This window comes from Pipistrellus kuhlii, unplaced genomic scaffold (genome assembly GCF_014108245.1).
Source record: "Pipistrellus kuhlii isolate mPipKuh1 unplaced genomic scaffold, mPipKuh1.p scaffold_m20_p_8, whole genome shotgun sequence".
Lineage (NCBI taxonomy): Eukaryota > Metazoa > Chordata > Mammalia > Chiroptera > Vespertilionidae > Pipistrellus > Pipistrellus kuhlii.
The window spans coordinates 54,324,252-54,336,345 of NW_023425584.1; positions in this window are offsets into that span (position 1 = coordinate 54,324,252).

Here is a 12,094-nt window from a genome sequence, read left to right on the forward strand (position 1 = left end):
TGGGCAGCAATAGAACAGAGCCAGCCAGAAGGCATTGTATCTGGACTTCAGTTCAACAAGAGCAATCTGGCAAGGACTAGAGTTTCTGGAAAGACAGGGGTCAAGTTTAAATAAAGGGAAGCAGGAGGACCTATGGCTTAAGTCTAAGGCAGTGGTTCCTAAGTGTGAGTGATCATAAAATCATATGATCATGTTTAATAAAAAACAGATTCCAAAATCTCACTTTGAAACCCCCATTGAGAAGTCCTGTGGCACTGTGGGGAGAGGAGTGGTTAGAAGTCTACATTTTAGCAAATGATTTTTCTGTGGATCATCTGCCGGCTGCGTGTTGAGAGGTAGTCAACACGTGGAGAGTTATCTCAGTCTAGGGCCTCATAGGCTTAACCAGAGCATCACAGGTAAGCAAGGTTGGTGCACTCCAGTTTTAGACAGAGGATGCTTTTCCCTATCTGCATTAATCTGCCTGGAAGATTTGAATCATCCTTGCATATTAATCCAAGCTCTCATGGAAAGAGAGAGGTGTAAATATCAGGATCCTCCACATCTTACATCAAGCAAAGGTGGGCTGCTTTCCTTTGACATTTGTGACTTGAATCCAGACTTAACTTTTGACAGCTGGTATACTGCTCCCTTTTACTCAGCTTTCCTATTTAAGAAGCTATTTTGGTTTGAGGTCTAAATTCTCTACACCCAAGCCTATATTTCAACATGTTCTCTGAGTCTTCTTTTCTTCCTTTCTTTTCCAAATGAAAGTTTATTTTCTCAGTAGGAATAGATAATAATTTCAAATCAGACAACCTAAAGAATAATATTTTCCATGAATTTATGATTGACCTTAGTCAGAGGGTCCAAACTCAAATGCCTTCAAAAGCTGTATGGGGAAGAGTGTATGTGTGGGACAGGGGACATCAATCAGAAGTGAGTTGAAGAAACTTCAAACTGACAGGTGAACAACCTGCTAAAAAAATAAAATAAATTAAATGAACTCTGGCTGGTGTGTTTCAGTTGGTTAGAGTGTTATCCTGTATACCAAAAGGTCACGGCTTTGATTCTCAGTCAGGGCACATACCTAGACTGTGGTTCAATTCCCTAGTCGGGTCTTGTTTGGGAGGCAACCGATCAATGTTTCACTCTCACATTGATGTTAAAAAAATAAAATAAAATGAAGCACTATGTTGTTAGAACAGCGATTCAGTTTAAATTCTGACTGTGGGCATGTGTCTGGGCTCTTAGCTTCAAGTCTTCCATTGATAAATTTGTGGCCTATCGTTTAGTTGGTTATGACTTCATGGTGACACTATTTTAGTGACTACAATAAAAAATGTGTGCACATTCGCACACAATAGGATACATCAAACACAGAAAGTCTTGAATAGATTGGGAAACAAGAAAGAGGGGCAGATTCGGCTGCTGTGGCTCAGTGGTTGAGCATTGACCAATGAACCAAGACTGCATGGTTTTAATTCCAGTCAAGGCACGTGCCTTTGTTGTGGGCTTGATTTCCAGTGTGGGATGTACAGGAAGCAGCTGATCGATGATTCTCTGTCATCGTTATGTTCTTATCTCTCTCTCCTTCTTCCTTCCTCTCTGGAAAAAAAAAAGTTAAGTCAAATCAATGGTTTACTAGTCTGATAGTTAAAAAATAGAATGGAGAGTGGGGAGAGAATGAGACTGAAAGCCGCATCAAGTACTGCTACCCACCTGCTCTTAAATAAGCTACAACGCTTCTACGAGCCTCTATTTCATGTGTAAAATGTCTGTGTCAGGAGATTGTCTTTTGGTTTAAATGAGATAATGCTTGTAAACTTTACACAATGCTTGGTACATAGCTGGCACTAAACAAATAAAATCCCTTAATTAACTTCCTGTGGCAGACAATCCTGGAAATATTCTGAAGAAGACATTTATCTCTGGCACTAAGATATGTATTTGGTGATGCGAAATGTGAGGTAGAGATAACGCCCCTCTCCCTTGACAAGGCTATTGATTGCCCCCTTGTCCAAGGCTAAGCTGAAAATGTCAAACGGAGATTGCTCACAGCTGAGAGCAAGGTTGCCTACATGCTTTAGCTACTAAATTCAAAGTCACACTTTTACGGTTTGTTTTTTCTTTCCCTTTTCCCTTACTCTTGCCAATTCCAGGGATGGTACCTTCTTCTTTTCTTGAGTTCTTTTTTAAAATGATACCCCCACACAGAAATTATAGAGTGAAAGCAGTTCAGGGTCCGGGAGTAAGGTGGGTCTCTATAAATGTGATTAACAAATAAGGCACATTAGAGGGCTAGCTGGGCACCTGGGACCCTCCAATGTGCCGCACAGAAGGACCAGCACCAGATTCCCCTGAGAGAACAAAGTCTGAGTTTCTCAGCCTTGGGAGGTTCTTGCAGCCTTAGAGCAGCTCCTTGACCAAATGAAGTGTGGCCAGATAATTCCCTTTTCTACTGATGCCCGGTTCCCACTCTCCCGCACGTGAGCTCTGAGATAAAAGAGATCACCAGCAGGAAGGTGAAAAGAACTAGTTACTAAATTGTGATAAGGATACGTGTACTTGATTATCTTTAGGAGATAATATTTTAAATCATAAGTGAGGGGAATGTTGTTGCATGTGATTGAACATACAGCAACAGGCAGAGTAAGTTTTCTGAGCTGGGCTGGGGTGGGAAGTACAGCAATACACCAAATTTTAAAACCATAGCAAACTCCAAGTAGCACACATTTGATGTTTCAATTCATACATGCCACGAATTTTCTCTGAATATTTTTTCCTGTTACATTTTTTTGTGTTTACTTCAATCTCTCCACTCTGCGTTGTTCCAATACCATTGTGAGTGGCTGCATATAGGTTATGATTAGGGGACACCAGTGTGGGCAGAGTACAGCTTTCATTTCAGCTTTGAACTGCTTAATTTTTATGGTGATCACATCAACAACCTTGGCCTCATTAAAAAGGGAGTCAGGAGGACTAGTATTGTCTGAATACCTAATGTGAGTTGAGTAGTGTCCTATACTAGCTTCTGCATTTCTTCATTTAAGACTAATATTTATTGAGAGCTTGCTTTGTACCAGGTACTCTTCTAGGTGCTAGGAATGCATCTTTGAAAAAACAACAACAAAGCTCCCATTCTTATAAAGTTTACACTCCAATGAAGGAACCAACAGCTATATTCTATTTCTATTTTGGAGAGAACAAAAGTACTTCAGACAAGGGAGATGACATTTGCAAAGACCAGAAACAAATAGTGGGTGGAGCCATGTGGACCTTCCCCCCACCCTCAATGTTCAAGGACGAGGTGACAGTCTACAATGACCTGGAGGCAGGAGTGCTCCTGGCCCGTGTGAGGAAAAACTCATACATTGTAGCTAGAGATGAAGACACTGATAACATGGAAGTAGATGACATTGGAGAGGTCTTCAGGGGCCGGGTCATGACCAATCATAGTATAGCCTAGTAAGGATTTTGGATTTTAGTCTACTGAAATAGAAATACATTGGAGGGTTTAAATCTAGAACTGACATTTTACAAAGATCCTTGTTACTATGTATGGAAAATCTTGACTGTGCTAACTATACTGCAATTAAAACATTATCATCTTGTTTGCACATACAGTGACAATGAACAAAATCACAGACTTTGTTCCCATGGTTATAAGGCAAAGTGAGTTCAACAATTATTATTTCACAGTATGGTATGCCTTCTAAGGAGACAGTGCTTGAAGGATATGTTTTCTCCTTCAGGGGAGTGTCACAGTAAGTATATAAAGTTGTCTACCCTGCTTTCAAAAGTTGTGACATTGAAATCTGGAATTCTTATGTCCTGCCCTTTTCATTCTTTCTATCACATAAGTGGAATATCAGACCATAGTCTATTTGCTAGAATTAGAATGTGGTAGTATCTTAGTTTAGTATCTTACTTTTTAACTTAGAGTATTAGGACTTAAAGAAATTGTATGTATTAAAACTAGGATAGCTGTGGCCAGTGTGGCTCAGTTAGTTGGGTGTCATCCATGCACTGAAAGGTTGCTGGTTTGATTCCTGGTCAGGACACATGTCCAGGTTGCAGGCTTGATCCTCAGTAGTGGGTACAGCCCATCAGGGTTCCCCTCTCACATTGATGCTTCTCTCTCTCCCTCTCCTTTCCTCTCTCTCTCTCTAAAAAGAAATAAACAAATAAATAAATAAATTAAAAAAATCAATAAAAACAAAAATAAAAACCCAAACTAGGATTTTATTCAAGTCTTAATACGTTTTGAGTAATGTCAAAAGTTAGATTGTAAATGAACAATCTGGCTTGAATTACAAAATAAAGAATTACAAATTAAAGTACCTCAGAGATGAGCAAAGTCCGATAGTTTAGAAAAAAAAAATTTTTTTTTAGTAAAAGTATAAGGGCTCAATTATGACCAAGAGAGCTAGGGTCAAAGGCAAAGTGGAATGTATGAAACAGGAAAAGGGACTTATGGGAGACAGCAAGACATTACCACTTTTAAACGAATTACTCAAATGTCTTGATGATCCTCATTAAATGTTCTTTCTATTTAGAGTAAGTTGAAATGTTCCTGGACTGTCATGAAATGGCTAAAAAATAATATGTTCTCCATGCAAGCCAGGAAGGCCGTAGAGAATAAGAGTATGACCTTTTCCCTCCCAGCTGAGTTGCTTGGTGAATTAGGCTTTAAATGTCTGTGAGAAATTATTACTGAAAAGTGAGGTAATACTCTAATACTAAATAGAGTATAGTATCACTAAAGACGAACTTGCATGTTTTATTCTTCCCCATAAAATAATAAATTATACATGTTTTGTCTGTAATGAACTTTTAGTAAGCTCAAATTTAATTTAAAATGAGAGAATTAAGTCAATCTATACTACTTGGGAAGTAATAAACTAGAAATATGACCTTTCCAACTTAAAAAGGTAAAAAGTTTTGATATTTTGATTGATATATTTTTAAAAGATACATAACTTCCTGTTAATTTTTTTTCCTCTTGAGTTGACATTAAGATGTCTGTTTCTTTGTTATGTGTTGTTATAAAAATGTTCTGCTATGAGTTCATTTAATTTCTTCAGAGTGTGACTTGAAGTGTTTGATCGGTTCTGGATATTTCTCAATCATTATTTCTTCAAATATTTGCTCTATTCTTTCTTTCTCCCTATGGAGTTCAAATTTAAAGTAGGTCAGCTGTGCTCACACTACTTTCCATATCTCTCTCATTTACTGATTGTTAACACTGTTTCCTCCTCCCTTTCTCTTTTAGCTAAGGAATCCTGCTTTGGAGAGAGGAGGTAGGTTTTCTGTGCAAAGATAAAGGCAAAATTTCTTGATTTGAAATCTCATTGGTGTTTAATGTATACTCTCTTTGTGAGATGCTTTCTCTTAAAAAAAAACACTTATACTTTTATTGATTTAAAAATGTTTTTATTGATTTCAGAGAGAAAGGGAGAGGGAGAGAGAGATAGAAACATCAATGATGAGAGTCATTGATGGGCTGTCTCCTGCACGTCCCTTACTGGGGATCAAGACTGCAACCTAGGCATATGCCCTGACCTGGAATTGAACTGTGAGCTCTTGATTCACAGGTTGATGCTTAACCACTGAGCCACTACAGACTCGGCTGCTTACTTCTCTTGATGGATGTTTCCAAGTCTTCATATTAAGACATTTAGATAATAAAAGACTGCAAATGCTTTTATATCTATCCTATTTCATTTTGTAAAAATATGACTTGCTGTCATATTTTTAGTAGCTCTTAGTCTCATACTTATCCAGTTTTGATGATTTCTGTACTAGCTACAGTGAAGTTTATTGACTTCTTTGCTTGCTCAGATTAAAAGAGGTATTATCTGTCTCACCTGCCCAGGAAGGTCAATGAATTAGAGGGAGGAGCACCTTTGAATGACAAGGTGTTATCTCTTTGTGTGACATTAAATTAGGTTAGTACAGTGGTCAGCAAACTCATTAGTCAACAGAGCCAAACATCAAAGTATGAATGAAATTTCTTTTGAGAGCAAAAATTTTTTAAATTTAAACTTCTTCCAATGCCACTTGTTCAAAATAGACTCGCCCAGGCCACGATATTTTGTGGAAGAGCCACACTCAAGGGGTCAAAGAGTCGCATGTGGCTCACAAGCTGCAGTTTGCCAACCACGGGGTTAGTAGGATCTTCTCTGTATTTTGTAATCATAGGCAACTATACATTGATAAAATAATTTTTAAAAAAAGTTTTGGAAACTCCTGGGGAATTAAGATTAGTGTATTACCTGTTCTCAACATATGAAAGTGTTCTAATTATTGGCCTTCTGTGTATGTGTATGGTGGTAAATTTAATATAACTCTACTCTCTTCTTAAAAAGACAACAGGTTCTTTCCTTTTGCTTTTGGTAACTTCAGAAGATAATCAGTCCATACTATCAGAGGGGACAAGATTAAGTAAATTAGCAGGATTTGGATTTAAATGAGATGAATAGGCAAAGAAAGAAAGGAGGCCTGTGCTTTTTTTTTTTTTTTTTTTTTTTTAATTCTTTATTGATTAAAGTATATGTGTCCTTATTCCTCCATTACCCTCCACCTCCCATTCATGGCCTGTGATTTTTGAATAGATTTCTTTTATTAGAAATGAGGGCAATAGGGATGCACATTTTACCATTTAATCACTAGTTTTGGTATTTTAACATTTAACTTATTACTTTAATGTTATTTTTTTTTTTTTGTTTCATAGGCCAACAATGCCATCTTGTTTTAATTTTACTTCTTTTATAATCAGTGGAGTTGAACATTATTTACACATAATTATGGTTGTATTTCAAGGTATAAGAAGCATGCTAGATACATGCTTTAGGAAGAGAAATATTGGAGTGTCTGGTATATTTCATTGATTTATGGATTCTTTCAGGTGCAAAAGTTAGTTGAAGGAAATACTCGATGTAAAAATCATGGAATGCTTCATGAAGGAGATGAAAACTTGAAAGATGAGGACTTATGATCTGATATAAATGGTTTAGAGTTCTTATTTACTTGATGTTTATTTGCTAAGTATGCTCATCTATTGCCTAAAAGTAGTGAGAATATAATATCAAAACAAAACCAAGTAGGTTGAATTTTTTAACCAGAGCAGTTGGTGTGGCCTTTGTTCAGAGTGGGAGAGTACATTGAATAATTTGACACAGGAAACAACCATATGTGAGCCATAAATCTAATCAAGCAAGTTAACCAGCTAACAGGTTCCGAATAATCTGTGAAGTCTTAAGTAGCCTTGATCATGAGCTAGGTTTGTTTAAAAGTCTGAGGAATGAAATCTGGCTAAGAAGGATGCAGCTCCTCCTGGCTGTGCATTTGCTGCACTGTCATCTGGAAGAGAAGCAGAGAGAGTAGATGGGATGAGGCTTATTCTGCCAACAGAATAATGATGGGCCCATAGAGGTTGTCTTTCTGCTTGAGCCTGGGAGCTCTGGCGAGAGCAGGGGGAGAGGTTTATCAGATTGGGAACATTACTTATTTTTTTTCCTTTGAAATATAGAAAATAGTTTAAATAAGAGGCAGAGGGCCAAACTTCCTTGTTTTTTGTGACAGAAAATCATGTTCTTGAGGCGACTGGTCAGACTGCTTATAAACACTCATAGGTTTGGGGTGTGTGAAGATGTTGATTGACTTCCTGATTGCACTTACCTGCAGGTGTGTTCTTCCTTTCAAAGGCAAGGGAGGCAGCAGAGCAGAAGGAAGAACGCATTTCCAGGAGAGCACAGGCAGATAGGGCCATACAGTTGGCGATAAACCACACCTTTTGAACGTTTGCCATCAAGGTGTGTTAGCAAATTGACAAGGAAATGCAAGCTGAACGTCATGCTCTATGGCTTAAGGGAACTGAGTGTGGTTCTGAGGCCACAGGACAATGGCATCCTCAACTACACACTCCACACCTTCCCATCCTTTGTGGGTCTTTGGAAAGCCCTGGTTAAAACTTCTTATTCGGGTTTGGTCAAGGAGACAGAGTGAACTTGTTGGCCAAAGTGATATTTATAGTCATGCTTCTAATGCCCAGAAAACAGTGACAGGTTAGCAACTTCCTGTATGGAATGTTCCCTGCACAAGGCTTATTCTTTTGTGTGGTTGAACTTGCAAGTCATCACCATTGTATACAATTCACCCATTAATGCCTCTGGTAGAAGCAAATGCAGTCAAGAAAATAATGTTTTTATAGCACTACTATCAAGAACAATAATATATTCTAGTGTTTTCTACTTGGCTTATTGCTCTCTTCACAATCGTACTCCATTACATTTTATCTCTCCTTTTTATTCCAATAAACTTTATCTGCTCCAACCTATTCTGTTATCTCCTTTCTACCTCTGTCCTCATAAGTACTCCTTTTATTTATTTAGAATTAGCTTCCCTCTCTCCTTTGAGACTTTGTCTGTCTCAGGAAATGCCACAGGATCCTGCTTTGCTGTTATTGCCCTCCTGACATTGTTCTTGATAGAAAGTCTGATTTGTAGTTTCAATTACATTGCTAAAGATTTACCTACTAATTGATTTGGGACGTGGATTCATTCCTTGGGTGACAGGCCTAAATGTGGCAGATGAAAAACCTCAAATGCAGGGGAGAAAAGCAAACAAAACAACATGGAATTTTTACGCATTCATTTCTAGAGCAGTGTAGGAGAGATATGTAAATAATGGAGCTATTTATATCAGCTGTCATTCTGCTGAACCCAAGAAGTAACTGCAGGTTCTTTAAACAATTCTGCCTGCCCTCTCTTTGGATGATTGATAACTGTAAAACATTTTCAGTGTCAAGAATTATACATTTTCATGTCATTTTTCATTTTAATGGATTTGAAAGCTTTGAGATTAGTCTTTTTTTTTTTTTTTTTGAGATTATTCTTGATGGAAATCTTCAATGGGCCCTGAATCCACGGTGACATTATAAAGTTGAAGGAAAGGCAACAGTTTTGTCTCTGCAAATATATAATCATACACACAACTAATTTTTCATTGAAAGTGAAAGCACAAAAATATAATAACTTGAATGTCTTGGAACCAGTTAGACATATTTCCCTCCAGGTATAGGATTTCCCCCCCTCAGAATTTAAAAATGCAAACATTTGGAGTATTTAAAAATGGGTGTGCTGTTTCTTTGCTAAATATTTGTTGAAACATTTATTTTACTTTCCTGGAAAACATCTTCTGCTCTAGGCTTTGTGATTCTTTCCAAAGCCTAGAATCATTTTAGGAAACATTTTTATTGAAAAGAGAGAGCCTGTGCTTGAGAACATATGTTTTTACCGGTTTTATGAACTGGTACATTTCCTTTCTTCTCGGTATATTTTTTTTTACTGTACTTACAAAATCCAAATCACAGGAAGTTAGTTCATTGCATATGTATTTAAAGATAATGGACTATAAGAATTAAATATTCAATTCTTTTCTTTGGTACACTGCATTAAAAAAAACTTTGTAAATAGTTTTTGCTTTCTTTTGTTTCTATTACACAATTAGGTATTAGAAATATTGATAGGTTTTCTAAATCATTTTGTTAGTTTTCATTCTACGGTTATGCAGTATAAAAAATTGATACTGTGCCTGTATGAGAGAAAACTCTCTTTTCATTATTAGGACCAAGAAATCTCGCTTCATTCATCTTTCAGTGTACACAGTGAGAAAAGAAATAATTCTGTCTCTTTGAACGCCATGCTATAGAGCCGGTGTTATGTCTTTAGACACATACAATCTTCAATATAAATAATACACATAACATTATAATTCAGTAAAACTGGATAACGAAATTCAAGCCCTAGCAACTTCAGCTGCACACCCTGGGCCTTATTTCGCTTCTCCGGGTTGCATTTTCTTGTTGGTAAAACTGGAGCCCATACTTGCCTTCATTTCCAAGGTTTTTGAGTATAAGATGAGGTGTCCGATAAAAATACTTTGTAGTATGTGACTCTTTCCCAACACAAGGATTGTCTTTAACTTTGTAGATCTTCACCTGACAGCCCTTCTGGGCACATGTGATGCAGTTGAAAATAAATTAAAACTGTCTGATAACCCAGACACAAAAGCACTTACTCTAGCTATTGCCCTCACTTGTGCGTGATACTAGCAGTTTATTTCACTTGGCTGTTTGTCAGTGGATTCAAATATTGGTATACTGTTAAAATAAAGGGATTGACTCATCTTTACAGTACTACTGTGAGACATAAACAATGAGAAAAAAATTTCTCCATTTGGAAAATGCACCAGAGACCTCATAAATGTTGCACAAGCATGTTATAATTCTGCCATTCCAGCATGGCCCTTGGGATTAATGTATTCATGCATCCAAATAGTACACTGGCTTTATCACAGAGTAAGCAAGTGTAATTTTCCTGCCCATTTATCCCTTCAGAATGGGATAAATGGCTCATGCTTCTTTTCCAGGATTGATAATAACCAGTCACCTCTTCATTGTATAGATGTAAAGTCCATTGCTTAATATTTTTATTAGCCTATAGGATTCATGAACCTGTAGTCCCTAATTCTAGGAACAAAAGATAAAACACACACACAAGCTAAATGGTATTTAGAGCAGTGTTTTTCAACCTTTTTTGGGAAAAGGCACACTTGTTTCATGAAAAAAATCACGAGGCACACCACCATTAGAAAATGTTAAAAAATTTAACTCTGTGCCTATATTGACTATATATAAAGTAATTCTCTTGAATAGGAATCAAATAAACACAAAGAAAGTATTTTATAATTACTTTATTATGAAATATTAAGTAAACAAAATAGTGAAAAATTATAAAATTCTTGTCTTGTCTGCACCTACGGCACACCAGGCAACATCTCGCGGCACAGCGGTTGAAAAACGCTGATTTAGAGAATGTTCTTGAAAATGCCCTCTGATCCTGGGGTGGAAAACAAAATCTTACATTGTGAAGTTTGAAATAGTTTACTTTTGGCATAGCAAAGTACCAGACTGTGGTAACACAAGGTAATTGGAAAGCCAAAGAGTGGCACAGGCCTACATTCTTAATCTCCAAAAGAACTGGGTAGGGGATGGTATTATTCAGACTTTTAGTGGAATTCTTGAATGTGTTTGAATGACAGTGAAGTGCTTTATTCCTTTTTAAATGTGGTTTTTAAAGTTTTTATTTGCATATAATTTTAAATTTATGGAAAACTTACAAAAATTAGTGCATGGAACTTTTTTATAACCTTTACCCAGATTTCCCAATTTTTAACTTTGCCACATCTGCTTGATCCTTCATTCTCTCTTCTCTCTCTCTCCTATCACTTTTCTTTTGTTCTTCCTCTCTTTCTGTCTTTGATTATACATATGTATGTACTTATTATTTTTTCTGGAAATTAAATTGCAAACTTCATTCCTCTTTACTTCCTACATCATTATGTATTTCTTAAGAGCAACAAATTCTTCAAAAATCACCATACAGTTACTGAAATCAGGAAATTAAAAATCATTAGAAATTATAGTTCATACTCCAATTTTGTAAGTTATTTCAGCAATATCCTTTATAACCATTCCCCCTGCCCCAGTCTAGAATCCAGCTTTCCAAATATGTCAAGTCCAGAATGATGATGCATACTGTTGTGTTGAATGAATACATCAGTTGAATAAATACATCAGTGAAACAAAGATTTGCCTTTTGTGGAGCTTATATATTAGTGTATAACACATTATTATTAACTAAAGTACATAGTTTACACTAGAATTAACTCTGTATTGTGGATTTTGACAGATGCCATGTATCCACCATTACAGTATCACGCAGAAGAAGTGCTTTATTCTCTTTCTAATTTAAATTCTTTATTGTTACAAGTATTACATATGTCTCCTTTTCCCCTCATTGACCTCTCCCCAGCCGCTCCCACCCCCAACACTTGCCCTCACCCCCCTACCATCTGTGTCCATTGCTTATGAAGTGCTTTATTCTTATCTTGCATCCTCAAAGTGGAACTCAGGAACTTGCCTTATCTTCTTCCCACATGTCCTTGCCCAAACCAAATACAATTCCACCACTCATCAGCAAGTTCATTAAATTTTACTTCAGGTTTAGTAGGGAATAGGGGGGAATGTTTACATTGTACACAACAGAGT